Here is a 12466-nt window from a genome sequence, read left to right as displayed (position 1 = left end):
AATGCTAAAATGTATAAAACCAAACTGTAACCTGACCACCTTTGGAACACTTTCTCAAGACCTTTTGAGATGGTTCCCTGGGCCATGGTCACCCATATTGGTTCAGAATAAACCTCTTTACTTTACAGTTTGGTTTTTCCATTAACGGTTCTCTGGGGCACCCCTTCTTGTGCCAGGGAATCATAGACTTTTCTTTAGGACACAAGTGAGGTTCATTCCTTTCTTTATTCATTCAGAGGATAGGGGAGTAAACAAGACCCAGGGGCCACTCTTGCACATCTCACAACATAGAGGTAAAGAGGCAATGATGCCACAGCGCAGCATGGATCACAAAGGAGGAGAGTGCAGGAGATGTCTTAGACCCAAAATAGTCACCTGGAGAGGGCTAGGAGTTTCCTAGGGAGGAAATGATACTTGCACTGAGTGCTGAAAGCAAAGTAGACCTTCACTGGACTAAGATGGGATAGTGGAGTTCCAGACAATGGAATAGAGATGAGAGACAAGGGAACAGTATGAGATTCCCTATGATGGGAGGAAGTGGCAGGAGGAAGTGGACGGCATTCAATTTTGAAGTCAGAGAGACTGGGCTCAAATCCCATCTATGTGAATTCCTGCCACTCCTTAACCTTTTGGAGCCCCAGTTTTTCACATCTGAAAGTAGGAGTATGGTTTTTGCATCAAAAGACTTTCATGATTACTGTTTTGGATAATATAAAAAACTAACAATATTTATTATTTCTAGATACTATTCTGAGTGCTTTGTACATATTAACTTGTTTAATCTTCTCAGCCCTTTGTGGTGAACAAAATAGAATTTTTTTTTTCTATTTTACAAATGAGGAACCTGAATGCAGGAAGATAAGTAACTTGCCCAAGGTGACATGCCCACCAGTGACAGAGCTGGAGTTGAGATGCACCTCTTAACCAGTGTACATAGAGAGTATATACAACAGCGTGTTAGCATATCTAGAGCACCAACAGAAAATAAGCCCAAGGTAGGGCATGCGGGGCATCATGGAGCTGCAGAGGAGAGCAGAGGCCAGAGGTGAAGAGCTCTACTTGTCTTTTATCCTCCAGACCATTGAGAGTTCAGGGAAGGTAGGACACATCATGGTCAGATTTTCATTTTAAGGTGACCACTCTGGTGGTAGAGTACAGGAAGGCCCAGACTGGGTAAAACAGAACATTGTTTTTGCAAGACATTAGAGGACATTTCAAGTATGTTGAAAGGAATTGAAGAGCCTTCATTCATAGCAATTTGTGGCGTCACAGAAGGAGCACAGATTGTACAGGCAAAAAGATCAGGATTCAGTCTGTGACTGCCAAAATGCCATAGAGACTACTTCTATGATTATGCTATACAACTTTCTTCTTTAGATTTTTCTAGAAAATGAAGAGATCTATTGAAAATCCTGGCCTAACAAATAAATTAGGATGGACCTACCAAACAGCATTAAAATACTCAACTTAAGCAAGGAGACTCACTTAATCATTTTAGTAAAATCTTCATATTAATAAGATTCTATGATTTGCAGATAGTGGTATGGTATCAGACATGAATCAGGGATCTTGAGTTTCAGACCTATTCTTATACTGACTCTATGTTCTTGTCTGTAAAATACAGCACTTGAAAGACTCAAAAAACTTTTTCAGTGGAATGTACTTTACATAGACTATCTATACATCTCACATTTATTGAGCACCCACTATAATACCCAATAACTATCCTTTTCAAGTGGTCAAGGGCCAAATATGTCCAGGCACTGTACTCAGAGTGACTTTCTTGTTTAATCATTAGCACTGGCGTGTGAAGTTGGTGTGATCACTGTCCCCATTTTATGAATGAGGAGACAAGGTTTCATGGAAGTTCAGTCATTTTCCTAAGATCTCACAGCTAATTTCAAACTTGAGTCTTTCTGATTCTAAACTCTTACTTCTGGTTCTTTGGACGTGGAGAATTGATAGATTAATAGCCAAAAAAATGGCCATAATTCTCTATCCCTCTCTGTAGCCAGATTCTTGTAATATGATACCCTAGATCTTCCATCTGGAGGTAAATTCCATTTCCCCTCTTTGAATGTAGATGCCTCGCAACTTGCTCTGGGCAATAGAATGTGGCAGAAAGGATGCTATGCTAATTTTAACACCAGGCCTGCAGGACTGCACACTTTTCTTAGCTCACTTAGAATGCTGTCAAGTAACCTACCAAATAAACACCACCAGGCTAGACTGCTGGAAGATGAGAGACACAAGGCCCAGTGGCTCTATCACCCTAGCTGACAACTGCAGACATGTAAGGCTATGCAAGATCACCCCGTCATGGGCCAACACCCCTGCTGACATCACTGATGCAGGAGGGATCCCAGCTCAAACCAGCAGAGCTTGGACCAGACCATAAGAATTCCCCAAGCAACCCTCAGTTACAAGCTCAACAATTGCTTACTGTTTCAAATCTTTGATATGGTGTTTGTTAGATAGCATTATTGATAACTGATATGATAATCATTTGATTGCAATATTCAGATGGAAACATTTCTGTAAGGGAAAGGGGGTTCGTTAATAAGTACAACAAGGTAAGAGGCAAAAGGAAGCTACCCAGGTTGCCCTCTCTGTGGGGATCCTAACTCAAGCAAGTGCAGAGATCTGGGCTCTGGTTAGAAACACAGCCTTTGTATTTCTGGGCAGAGGAGTGAGGCATTAAGACTGGTTGGTTTTCCGTGCTTCTCAGTCTGGAACTGATGAGTGACCAAGAAAGCAGGAGTCAGACCAACCAGAGCTGGGGTCCATCAATCACAATTAAATTATAAAAGGGAAAAAAGTCGGCTAAGTAAACAGAAGTAAAGAAACCAAAGGATACCAGCCTTTCTGAGTTTTTGTTTTCCAGAATGCATTCCTTATCACAGTCCTGTCTAATAATAAGAACCAGTATTCTTCAAGAACTGATTATGTGCCAGACACTGTGTGGCTAATCTAAAAGCATTAACTCATTTCATTCTCATGATTTCTTGAGGCAGGCACAGTTCTTGCCCCCATCTGACAGCTGAAGAGACTGTTGCTTTGAGAGCAAAGGAACTTGATTGGAAATGGAGCTGTGATGTGCTCAATTCCAAAGTCAGAGGCCTTGTTTCTCCCCTGAGCTAGCCTCCCAGAGGTAATTCTTATTACATTAGGGTAATTAATACTACAGACATTACCTGTTCATGCCTCGGTTATGTCTGTCTCCCTTGACATTGTCCCCTCCTCACACTCAGGTTCTGTCTGCATTTTTTTGTACAGTCCTCTTCACATATCGCTCCTCTATAAAAGACAAATGGACAATTTGATGAGAGAACATTGTGGAATTGATAGGTAGAAGAGCCTATTTGCTTTGACTTTGATACCCAATGCTGTAAGAATGTTTCCTTTTGGGTTTGAGGTCTTTGACCCTGAGAATAAGATGGGTGCTATTTATACTTCAAGAGTCTGTCTTGACTTCAGATTGGTTTCATACTTAAGGTGTGGTGGTTCCAGCTTCTCAGCAAACAAAAATCTGTAGGTCAATATGACAGATGCAGAATTTGTGAGCAGCATACTCCTCTCCCTCTAAAGGTATGGGCTGGTGGCCAAATCTATGCCTGGAACACTAAAGCATCACTGATCTCAATTGACTCATTGCACTGAGTCATGGGAATTAGGAACAGGGAGACCTTTGAGGTCCTTTCTTCATGCAGTACAGGACCTGGTGTCCAATACAAGCATAAGAAACATCAATTTCTCTTTGCAAAGACAAGTGCTTTCTAACTTGGGTCTACAATCTCACAGAAGATCTTCTGGTCTAATACTGCAGAGTCACAGAACATTCTCTTCCAAAGAATAGCTGCCAAATAATTTTGAAATATAAAAAGTATATATTAATCCATAAAACAAAATGTCTCAGAGAACACTGAAATAGAGAGTCTTAGAAACACATCCTGTTTATGTTTTCTTCACGGAGTCTTTTTGTTTAGAAACACTGGTTTAGTTCCACTTAAAACTGGAAAGATATTTTTAGTCTCCCTCAATTTAGAAAAAAATTTAAATATTGAAGCCTGTGTTTTTCCTAGACATTAGTGGTGGAGGAGTGTCCAAGTCAGGGCAGCTGACTTTGTTTCAGCTCTCCCAATGAGAACCTGGGTGACTTGACTTTGCCAATAAACTTTCTGAGTCTCAGATCATCCTCTTTACTAAAGAATGAAATTGAAAGTGATTATTTCTTATCTTGTCCAATGCCAACCTTCTACTGAAGTATTTACAAGAAGCATTCCTGACTACTCCTGTGATCTGCACCATGAAAAGAAGGTTTGAAGTTGGGAGAAATTTCAGAAATACTCTTGGGGATTCCAGAGGTTCATTAGCATATTCAACAGAACCTGAAGATGGAAATACTGGCCGAAGCACTGGGAGACAATGGATATCACCTTTCAAAGTAAGTGCGGTATCTGCTACATCACATGCAGAAAGTTCAAAGTAGGTGATCAAAAGTGAGTTAGATGTCTCACCCACGTCCAAGGTATCAAAAGGAGCATCAGAGGGGAGTATAAGGAGAGTTTTTTTGAATATATATTTTTGGAAAATATATGGCTGTGTTGTGAGGCCTTTACTCCTCACAAAGAGAAAGGTGAGGAGGTGCCAGCCTCTCACCTCAAGCCTGGTGATTTGCAGGGGTTGGGGTGGTGGTCTTTAGCAGAACCACTTAGAGAATTTTGCTTCAGTCCCCTGCAGTGGAATATATGGATCAGAGGTGGGGTAGTGGTGGTGGTGGTGGTAAAGTTGCCTTTGCAAAGCTTATAGCAATAACAATGAGAAAGATCTAACATAACTGACTTCATCTTGCTTCTAACCTCATTAGCTAACCACTCTGGCTCATTCCTGCAAATAGGCCAAACTAACAATGGGAGGAATTTAACTTATAGTTTAACTTAAAAAAAAAGAGACAATAACAGCCCCATCCTGAAACGAAACACCCCCATGCTTGGGGACTAAAATAGCCTGTATAACATTAATGAAAAGCCACAAGGCTGAAATTATAGTCAATGGTGGAATTCTGTTAAGCCATAAGCAGAAGTTAAGTGGCAACCAGTCACTGTTTCTTAGCTGGATTTTCTATAATTGCTCACTTTACTGCTCACAGAATCATGTAGCCAGGGACAGGGTGAGGGACAAAATTTATAACTACCCCAAATTGCTTCTATAGATAACATCACTATGGTGAAACTCAGGACTTGTCTTTAAGATATTTTTCAGAGTTTGCATTCTTGTGGAGCAACTGATGCCCACCAGACATGTGGCCCATACCAAGGAAAGAAGTGACTAAACTGGTCCTATGACCCCCACCAGAAACTGACTTAGCTCATGAAGTTAATTTCAACACCTCAATGATTTCATTCCCAAAAAATCAGTAGCCCCCATTCCCTAGCCCATCGCCCAACAAATTATGCTTAAAAAACTTAGTCTCTGAGGTCCTGGGGAGGGAGATTTTAGAGACACCTTCCATCCACTTTGCTTGTCTTCTCTGTGATTATTAAATTTTTTCTCTACTGCAAGAGCTGCTGATGTCAGTGCATTGGCTTTTTATCTGGGCAGCAGGAAAGAAGAACCCATTGGACTGTAAAAGTGGTGGTCACAGAGATCTGGAATCTGAATCACCCCTGACACAGCTAAAGAATAAGAGAGAAGCTGATGAGTTGTATGTGGATAAACTGGATTGGATGGGGAGATGGTGTCATTGAGTGTCTCACACTCCAAGAATTATTCTGGGAAAAGGATGTGTGAATGAGACGTGGATAAAATGAGTGCCATGAACAACAGGGAACTGGGGTGGATTAATCTGAGCTGCTGTCCAAGATGGCACCAGGAAGAAGGGGGAATGACTTCAGCCAAAAGGAAGTGGAGGAGATAGAGGAAGGTGCAGAGGAAGATGAGGTCATGGCCCACATCACATAGCTGTGGAAAGAGACCTGGGGGTAATGAGGGGGTTTCTAAAATTTATCTTTAATATGGTTTGAAAATTTGTTCCCCCAAAATCTCATGTTAAAATTCGATCTCCAGTGCTGGAAGTGGGGTCTAGTGGAAGGTATTTGGGTCCTGGAAATGGACCGCTCATGGATGGGTTGGTGCCTTCCCTGCAATAATGAGCTCTTACACTGTTAGTTCCCGTGAAAGCTTGTTGTTAAAAAGAGCATGGCATCCCTCCCCTTCTTCTCTTGCTCCTTCTCTCATCATGTGACAACCGAGCAGATGCCAGCACCATGCTTCTTAAATAGCCTGAAGGATCATGTGCCAAATAAACCTCTTTTCTTTATAAATTGTTGGATCTCAGGTATTCCTTTATAGTAATGCAAGATGGACTAATGCAATCCTTTTTCAGACATTTCATGGGCATTTTGTAGCTGCCAAACCCAGGCAGCAGCTCACTACATTATTGGCCCAACAAGAATCTTCCTGTCCTTCCCTCCTTTCCTGCTTTCTTTCCATGGCACAAACCTAGAAGGCAGATATTGTTGGGGAGAAGTAGTGGAAGAAAGTAACAGGGAGGAGAAAGAGCCACAGCCAACCAGAGCCCCCTTCCCAGGCTGTGGCTTCCACAAACCATAGAACCTTCCAGGAGGAGAGGGGCTGAGACTCAAAATCAAGTTTGTGATTTTCCTATTTAAATAGTAACACATATTTTACACAGGAAAGCAAGATTATACTTGTGACTTAAACTGAGTAGAATATTTTGTGTTACTTAAGAGAGGTTAGGGCAGGGAAAGAACTACCCTCCATGAAAGACTTTAACAATGGGAAATAAAAGAAGCAAGTTGTTAACTGCAAAGTCCTCCAGTAAAGAATCTTATTAACTTTGACCTGAGTTTTCCAAACTCTATTTCCCTACAAAGTTCTTTTTGTCACAGAAGAACAATAATATGCCATGGAAAGGAGAATCATTTGGAACATAGTTAGGTATATAGTGTTCAAATGGCTAAATATTTTCTTTTAGATTAGTATGCAGAGAGTTAGTGTTTTCATTCAAACAAATCATAGATCAAAAATCAAGACAGCAACTGGTATATATATGTTCTGTGGTCCTTAGATCTCTTTTAATCTCAAATATCTTAGATAGTACGTTCATTGTGGTTTGTGTGTGTGCGTGTGTAGCTTATTCTCATATTTATTCCATGACTTTAAGTTAAATATTGCAAATCTCAATGAAAAAGTCACTCTAGTTAACAAAATCCTGATTTCATTTGTTAGTCTTTTGTTAAGCCATAAATTATGCATTCTGACTTCAGTGTAGCTAAAGAATATTGAAAAATGCTGGTAAGAGGTAAGTTTTATTTCCCCCTACCTTAAATCAACATCCTTCTTTGGTTTCAGTATCAGTAATAAAATGGTCATGTATTTTTATGAGTATATTTTATTTTTTAAGGTGAACAAAAACAATAAATTTCCCCAAATACTTTCAATTAAAAATCAAATTCATATTACTGTCCTTTATGTATTGTCAAAAGTGGGTCTTTTAGGTCCATGCTATTTAAAATGCAGTCTGTAGACCAGCAGCATTGAAACGTTGGGGATCTTGTTAGAAATACAGAACCACAAGCCCCTCTCTAGACCTATTGACTTGGGAGTCAACTGCCCATCAGTGTTTGAGAAACACCTTATTAGACAGCTCCATGACATTGACCATGGGGTTTATTGTCCTTGTGTTTAATTACACCTTGCAGCTTCCATCCCGCCCCATCATAATGGAATGGATAAGGGGAGAATTGAGCTGAATCCAGACCTGGGCAATTCACTTAAACTTCCAGCCCCAGTTCTCTTATTTTCAAAATATGGATAATAATCTTAGCCACGATGTTGCAAAGTGAGACTAATTCAAAATAATAGTATCTGTAAGGGATCCAGTGTACTCTTGTGACTCACACTAACATTCCACAAATTTTATTTCCAACAGGAAAATTCCTTCTTCCTTCTTTCATTTCTTCTTCTTTATATTTTGTTGTTGTTTTTGCTGTTTATTTCTTTAACATCTACTTGTTTGGCAACTTCAGTTACATAGATTATAACTAAGAATATTAAATTAAGTTTACATTACTTAAGTATCACCATAATTATTTTCAAAATCACCTATGTCAAAATCCCTATTGGTTGCTTGGTAGGAGAATCCCTGTGTCCTCAGCCCACTACTTCATCAGGCATGGTTATCTCATTTCCAATTCCCCAGAACATTACGGGCAGGAATTAGGGATGTGGGCCCTGCAGATGCAGGAAAATGCATTAAGAGCTCGTAGCTGCTTGGCAGAGAGAAAGCAAACTGCCCCAGCTGCTTAGAATTAGGATCTGAGTCATTAAGAAGAGGTGAATTCTTTTCCTGAGCCTCTGCTGTTTGAGAAGGTAGGAAAGTTTTAAAATAATATATAACCAAGGTTGAACATGTAAGATTATTTTTAAAATTGGGATTTCTGAGTGAATGCCACAGAATTGAGGTTTCAGCAATATTAAATCAACAATAAACAGTTTCTGAATTAATTCTCAAGAAGCTGCTTCTTTAGAACATTAACTCTCTCCTAAACCAGGAATATTTATATGACTTCTTTTTTCTTTTTCCTTGTTTTTTCACCTTTTGTTGGCTTTGAGGTTGAGGATTCTGATAGGATCAAGTAAATAGGAAAATAAATAAATAAATAAATAAATAAATAAATAAAGTCTCAGCTAAGGTAGGCATGGAAGCAATTTAATATTTCTAAAAGAGAACCGTGAAGAACAATTGTGACCTCTGTTGAGGAGAAGACAGAGTAGATGAACTTTCACCTAGTTTTTCCCACTAAATACAACTAAAAGCCCTGGGCATACTTTAAAAAATTTGAGAAAACTTAAATGTGGAGAGAAGGTGACAGACTGGCTAGGGACCTCTAAACTCAAAGAACAGCAAGGTGATTAGTTCCCTGAGTTTTCCTTCTGTTTTATATGTCCCAAACTTCACGTTGAAGAATTAACAATTGACAAATGCTGATAGACACAGATGAGACAAGCCTTAACAAAAACTTTCCCTCTCCACCAAAAGGAACAGGAAAGAAGTAGCCTAGCGAGACAGAAAACTTTTTTTTTTGTTTGTTTGTTTTTTGGAAACAGAGTTTCACTCTTGTTGCCCAGGCTGGAGTGTAATAGTGTGATCTTGGCTTACTGCAACCTCTGCCTCCTGGGTTCAGGTGATTCTCCTGCCCCAGCCTCCCAAGTAGCTGGGATTACAGGCGCACACCACCGTGCTCAGCTAATTTTTGTATTTTTAGTAGAGACAGGGTTTCACCAGGTTGGCCAGGCTGGTCTCGAACTCCTGATCTCAGGGAATCCGCCTGTCTCAGCCTCCCAAAGTGCTGGGATTACCAACAGAAAACTTTTGGACAATAACTGTCCTACCGTAGCCAAACGCCACAGAAAAAAAAATTATAGTCCACCGGCACTGGCTAAGGATGAGTGGAAAGCCTGGACTGCCATTTTGCTTGTTTGAAATGAGGGGCCCCAAATGCCCAGCTGGGGTAGTGTGGGAGGAAGCTGAGCAGGAAGCTAGAGCTTTCCTCCTTGCCAGGCAATAATAAGCCCCCTCCCCATGACAGTGTCTGTAAAGACCATGTGGGATACCTAGACTTTCAGCCTCGTTGAGCAGTGACGTGTTTCTTTCCCTCCTCATTGGGGTAGTATCAGAGGGGGTGTAGTGAAAAGCTGTGGCCAGGCGCAGTGGCTCACGCCTGTAATCCCAGCACTTTGGGAGGCCCAGGCAGGCAGATCACTTGAGGCCAAGAGTTTGAGACCAGCCCTGGGCAACTTGGAGAAACCCCGTCTCTACTGAAAATACAAAAATAAGCTGGGTGTGGTGACGCACGCTTGTAATCCCAGCTCCTCGGGAGGCTGGGGCAGGAGAATTGTCTGAACCCGGGAGGCAGAGGTTGCAGTGAGCCGAGATCGTGCCATTGCACTCCAGCCTGGGCAACAGGGCGAGACTCCATCTCAAAAACAAAAAACAAAAACCAACCAAACAAATATTTAAAAAAAAAAAAACAACCAGAAAAACAAACAGAAAAGCTGTATGAGGCACTCCCATCCATCCCGTAAAGGGAGGTATCAATGGAGCCAGGTGAGAAATACAGACTTCTACACCCACACTATCCCTGGGAGTCTCTTTCTTTCCCTTGTCAGAACGGTATCAGAGGAAGCTAGCTAAAACGTGAAGTTTAAATAAAATCCAGGGTCTCATAATATAATACCTGGAATATGCAGTTTTCAATAAAAAAGTCATTTTACCAAGAACCATAAAGTTTCAGTTGGTGAGAAAAAAACAATCAATAGATGCCAACTGAGATGTAAGACGTATCTGATGAAGATTTCAAAGAGTCATTACAAAAATGCTTCAATGAGCAATTACAAACATGCTTGAAACAAATGAAAAAATAAGAGTCTTAGCAAAAAACAGCAAAGTCTTATAGAAAATAGAATAAATAGAGAAGAACAAATGGAAATTTTAGAAGTGAAAATACAGTAACCAAAATTAAAATGAAACAAACAAAAATCTACACAAAACCTCAATGGATGGGCTCAACAGCAGAACGAAAGAGTCAGAGTAAAGAATCAATGAACTGGAAGTAGAACAATTAAAAAGTTTTGGATCTAATGTTCATGCCATTGGAACCCAAGAAAGAAAGGAGAAAGAGGGCAGGGTTGAAAGAAATACTCAGAGAAATAAATACTGACAACTCTCCCATTTTGTAAATACATAAATCCACATATTCAAGAAGCTGAATGAACCACAAACACAAAAAAACTCAAATAGTCAAATTTCTGAAAACTAAAGACAAAGAAAAAATCCTGAAAGCAGCAAGAGAGAAACAATATCCATCAAAGAAAAAATACTTTGATTGGCAGTGAATTTCTCATTGGAAACCGTAGAGACCAGAAAAAAAGTGGCACAATATTTTTTAAGTCCTGAAGCAAATAAGATGACTGTAAAGCCAGTATTTTCTATCTAGTAAAATATCTTTCAGGAATGAAGGAGAAATTAAAATATGCTCAGATAAAGAAAAACAAAAAAACTAGGAGAATTCGTCACTAGCAGAAGCAGACCTGTTTTAACAAATGGCTAAAGGAAGTTCTCTAAACAAAACAAAAAAAAGTTAAGAAATTTTGAAACATCAGAAAGAAAGAAATAACACAGTAAGCTAAAATATGGATAAACAAAATAGATTTTTCTTCTTGAGTCTTCAAAATTATGTTTAATGGGTAAAGCAAAAATTACAACCCATCTAATATGTTCTAAATGTATATAAAGGAAATATTCATTATAATTATATTATAAATGGAGGGTGGAAGGAGAGATGGGAAGGGAGGTAATTTTTCCATATTTTATTTGAACTGGTAAAATGACAACACCAGACTGTGTTGACGGTAGTAAATTTTGAATATATAATGCTTATACCTAGAGCAAGCACTAAAAATAATAAATTAACCTCTTCAAAAAGACACAGTCAAAAACTCCATAGATAAATCAAAATATAATTCTAAAAAGGTTTTTAAATAACTCACAGGAAGGCAGGAAAAATAAAACAGAAGTGAAAACAGAAAGAGTAAACAGAAAACAGAAAATAAAATAGCAGTCTCAAGCCCTAATGTATCAATAGTCATACTAAGTGTAAATGGTCTAAATATACTAATTAAAAGACAGATATCAACAGAGTGGATTAAAAAATATAGGCCAACTATATGCTTACTAAAAGAAACTCATGTCAAATATAATAATACAGGCAGTTTGAGAATAAAAGGATGGAAAATGTATTAATCCACTAAGAAGACATAACTATCCTAAATGTGTGTGCAAACACACACAAAGAAACAGAATTATAAAATATATGCACTGAAAATGGATAGAACTAAAAGAAGAAATAGATGAATTCACAATTGTAGATGGAGACTTCAATACTCTTCTCTCCATAATTGATAGAAAAACCCAACAGAAAATTATCGAGGATATAGAAGAACTCAATAAAACCATCAACCATAGAATCAAATCAACCTTTGTAGAATCCTCCATCCGATAATGGCAGAATAAAATTCTTTTCAAGTGCCCATAGAACATATATCAAGACAGACCACATCCTGGGACATGAAGCAAACCTCAGCAAACTTAAAGTATTTAAAATCATACAGAGCCAATGTGAAATCAAACTGGAAATCATTAACAAAGACACCAGAAAAATTCCCAGATACTTTCAAACTACGCTACACTTCTAAATAACCCATGGGTCAAAGAGGATGTCTTCATGGAAATTGAAAAAAAAATACATTGAATTGAATGAAAATGAGAATGTAACATAAAAATTTTGTAGGATATGACTAAAAGAATGCTGAGAGGGAAATTTAGAGCACTAACTGCAAATGTTAAAAAAATAAAGTCTGAAATCAATAATCTGAGATCCTA

The 12466-nt window shown here is 38.9% G+C and overlaps 1 protein-coding gene across 3 annotated transcripts in view; it reads right to left on the bottom strand.

Moving 5' to 3' along the window:
- The window catches only part of CLNK (cytokine dependent hematopoietic cell linker), a 244451-nt gene that overhangs the window by 217135 nt on the left and 14850 nt on the right, over positions 1-12466 (bottom strand). The window contains exon 2 of one of the 3 annotated variants that reach the window (XM_021938295.2): positions 3195-3297. The exons of the other annotated variants lie outside the window; for them this stretch is intronic. The gene's annotated coding sequence lies outside the window, so the exon portion shown is untranslated. The remainder of the gene's footprint in view (positions 1-3194; positions 3298-12466) is intronic. 3 annotated transcript variants of the gene reach the window in all.

Source organism: Papio anubis, chromosome 3 (genome assembly GCF_008728515.1).
Source record: "Papio anubis isolate 15944 chromosome 3, Panubis1.0, whole genome shotgun sequence".
Taxonomy (NCBI): domain Eukaryota; kingdom Metazoa; phylum Chordata; class Mammalia; order Primates; family Cercopithecidae; genus Papio; species Papio anubis.
The sequence above is the reverse complement of the archived record's forward strand: the minus strand, read 5'-3'. Positions and strand labels throughout refer to the sequence as shown.